Here is a 4,038-nt window from a genome sequence, read left to right as displayed (position 1 = left end):
AATTGGCTTTTGTCACTCAGTATTACGTACTATAAGACACAATTTGAACGCACCCTCAAGACTTCAGTTGGGTTTATATGTTGATATTTTACCCAGCAAACTTGATGAATCCTCATTTGCTTTAATAATTTATCTGTGGCTTCTCTTGAATTTTCTATGGAGACTGTCACACAACCTCCAAATAAATACAGTTTGTCTTTTCCTAATCCAATTCAAATATACTTTTTCTTCACTTTTTGCATTGGTTAGCACTTCCAGTATAATGTTGGACAGAAGCACTTACTAATGCTTATTGAGATCCGACTGTATGGGAGTGTGTCATTCTGACTTTATGGGGTTGTGTCAAAAGTATCACAATTAACTATATGATGTTTGCTCTAGGCTCTGGATGGATATATTTGATTGAATGTTACCAAATACTTTCTCTGCTCCAATGATAGGATCATATGACTGTGTTCTTTATGAGTATGGTATATCACAAGAGTAGGTTTTCTGATAATGAATTATCGTTTCATTTTTGGAATAAATTCTACATGATTGATGTCTTGAATGTTCCTGAGATTTGTTTTAATCAGGTATGGTAAGGTGACAGACACGAGAAAACTGCTTTTCAAATAAGTTTATTACTCACAGTTCCCAAGAGGAAAGAGCATGTCACACAGTATGGGGCCACAGAGGGAAGTACCAGTGTCAATCCGGAGGCAAGAAGGAGTGAGGGGGAAATATGGGTGCCAGCCTTTACTGTGGTTTTGATGGGAAAGAATGGGCAAGGCAAGGTCAGCATTTTAGGACTGGTGAGTCTGAAGCATTTTAGCAGGCCCCACGCTGTAGAGGTGGTCTCCAGTTGTCCTGTACCTGACCTTGGGATGATTTAAGGTGGGGGAATATTGGGCTTTATGTGTGAGAGAGTGAAGGAGGTGGTTGGGGACCAAGTCCCAGCCCTGATGGATTAGTTGGTCTGCATGTGAAAGACATACCTGCAGGCAAGTTGTTTACTATTTCTAGGAATGAGCTACCCCTGGTAGGGGAAGTGTGTCAAGGTTAGCAAAGCCCCAAGATGTCAAAACGTATAAAATACAGAAAGTTTTACAATAGAATTAATACAGTTGAGATGTTTTTATTTTTTGTTTTGTTTCATTTTTAGTACCATTGAATTTGACATGATAACATTTGCTTCAAGAAACAGGTCTAGGATTTTCTTCTCTTATATTCTCCTTCATAAATTGTGCCTGTGTATGTATGATTAAGTCTTTACCGGGGATCAGGCAGGGCTGGGGTGAGGACCATAGGCCTCACTGGGGGGAGCAGGGCCTACATACCAGGCCAATACTGGTCTTCACTGCAATGTTAGGGAGCTAAGGGCTGAGCTCTACAGGTGAGGGGTCCAGTTGGGCACCTCAGAGCAGAGACAACCATGAAAGGAAGGATGGCCTGGTTGACATGAACACAAGAAGGATAATGTCAGTGGGCAGCAAACTTTGCTGAAGAAAAGTTGGGTATTGTAGAGCTTTGGAAGGTCTACATGAACAAGGATGTGGGGGAGTAAAAAGGCTTCAGGTGAGGAGGAAAGGAAGGAAAAGAAGGAGAGAGGAACAAGAAGGGTAATTCTGGAGTGGCAGCGAGGTCCAGCTTTTCTCCAGGGTCCCAGCAGAGCAATATGAGCTCCTAGGTCCTATCTCCTGGCCTTAACAAGGCCCAACTTGTGGCCCCACATGGCAGTCATTCTGTAAATAAGGCTTGGGAGGAGGCACCTGGGCTTTATATAGGCAGAGATCTTCCTCAGGCCAGAGGGTAAGCCACTTTTTCATGTTTCATACACTCAGGCACTTGGGTTCAAATATACAGTGCAGGTCAAGGATGCCAGAAGCAAGGTGATTTTGTGCCCTGCAAATTGTGGCCTCTTCCCCAGGAACTGTGAGAAGAGCGGGCAGCCCCTCCAAGTACTCATGCTTCAGTTTCTCTAAGTCAGGACTGTAGAAAACACTGGCCAGCTGATTGGACGTGTCTGTAACTTAGTTCTTCAAAATGTCCTCTCCATACATATCTTCTCTTCTGCTTCCTCCCATAGGTTGTGCTTGTGAGCAATGCGGTGAAAGATAGCATTGCTGTCGATGATCTTGTGAGCATTATCCATCAAACAGGGCAGGTTGAGAATGTCCAGGCTTAACTCGAATGTTTCATTCAGCCACTGGCTTCTGTCATAGTTGGAGCATCCCTCATCAAGTATTTCATTTCCTCATAGTTCGCATCTGTGTATTCCAGAAGCAGGTGGATACTGTGAACCAGTCTATGGATGTCCCAGTAAGCCAAGGTCATGGACATAGTTCAGCTGTCTGTGAACTCAGGGATAGCCTCAGTGAAGCTGGGCTGGAATTTCATCTTTACAATTTTTTTAAAGTTAGAAATTATATTGAAATAAAAAGTTTAGGAAGGAGGGGATCCCCAAGGGTCAAATATTAAAAGGAAGTGTACTACATACACAAGCACTCATGCTTTGGCGACCCTAAGAGCATTACTTACATCAGTAGATAAATGAGTTGCATGTTTTAACCGCTTGAGGAGGCACCAAGGTTTGGGGCCTTTGTGAGGCAAATAGACGAAACTGAGATTCATAAATAAAAAACCTAGGCTGTCAAAGCTGTGTGCTCTATTCAGAAGTATTGACAGGATATAAATCCCTGCAGAGGTTAATGTCTGGATCTGGACATAAGTGAGGGAAAAAAATCTCCCTTGAGAATTTAAGGTGTCTACCCTAATAGGATGATAGGAAAACAAATAGGATAAAATAGGCAGAGAGGGAAAGATTAGGACCTGAGATACCTGGGTGGGAAAAGCCCCTCAAGCATAAAGTTCCTCTTAAGAATGTACCGGACACCGCCTACTCTCCCTCAGGTTGCCCTCAGTAATTTGACAAAAGACCTGACTAAAAATAAATAGACCATAAAACCTTATGACCCACAACGAACAAACGGTATGACCATAGACCACCCCTCATACAATGGAAATTGTATGAGCCAATCAGGAACGGACAACCCAGCACCTAGAGCTATCCCGTCAATAAGGGTAGGACCTCAAAAGGAAACAAGGGGAAAGGGATGGGGGAGGGCTGACCAGAACCTTAAAAATCAAGGACCCTTGCCTGCAGTTACAGGCATTCACTTTCCAGTGTCCCCTCTCTGTAAAGACAGCTTTCCTACTACTCTGCCTTTCGGGTCTTATAGTCTAATAAAGGTCTGCCTGCTGTTTATTTTGTGTCTACCTCTTCATTCCTCAAGAGTGACAAGACCACAAACTCCGGGTACTGTGGTTAAAAAAAAAATCCCTCCAACAATAGGGTACCAATCTACACTACCTGTGTATCAGACATGATGTATGCTCTCCAATATGTAGTTTTCTTTTCCATCCTAACACCTGAAAGACTAGACTTTCCCACCCCCCTTGCAACTGTGCGGAGTCATGGGATTAGCTTCTGGGCTGAGGAAGTCAAAAACCCCTTTGCCCTTTTTGAGCTCTTTCTTCTCCTGTTGTAGAGACCTAGAAGCCATGACATCATAAAATGGAAACAGCCTGGATTTCTCTGAAACACTGCTTGGAGAGAGCTGCTCTGAAAAGACGCCCAGCTTGAAGCAGATTTTTGTACGGCAAGAAACAAACATTTGTGGTCTTGAGCCACAGAGATTTCAGGCTTAAACTGATTGCTCGCCTGCTCTCTCCCTACACACACACACACACACACACACACACACACACACACACACACAGTCATGTGGGCACTCAAGCAAATGCACACACGATTTATGAAGGAAATATAAGAAAAGGAAATCCTAGGCATTTCATGAAGTAAAATCCAGCAGTGTACTGAAGGCAAAACAACACAAAAATAAAAACATCTAGGGGTTTTCCAAGAAATGCAACCAAGTAGGTTTTATCCTAAAAATGCAATGATAATCCAGTATCGGAAAATATATTAATAATACATTAATATGATTCTAGATTTACAATGACATATATATCATATATATATATTTGGTCTTCATC

General features: G+C 42.5%; 1 pseudogene; it reads right to left on the bottom strand.

Moving 5' to 3' along the window:
* Positions 1-1,672: 1,672 nt before the first annotated feature.
* On the bottom strand, positions 1,673-2,322 carry LOC115283384 (annotated as a pseudogene).
* Between the last annotated feature and the right edge of the window lie 1,716 nt (positions 2,323-4,038).

This window comes from Suricata suricatta, chromosome X, assembly GCF_006229205.1.
Source record: "Suricata suricatta isolate VVHF042 chromosome X, meerkat_22Aug2017_6uvM2_HiC, whole genome shotgun sequence".
NCBI classification, from domain to species: domain Eukaryota; kingdom Metazoa; phylum Chordata; class Mammalia; order Carnivora; family Herpestidae; genus Suricata; species Suricata suricatta.
Note: the sequence above shows the minus strand (reverse complement) of the source record. Positions and strands in the feature narration are given on the sequence as shown.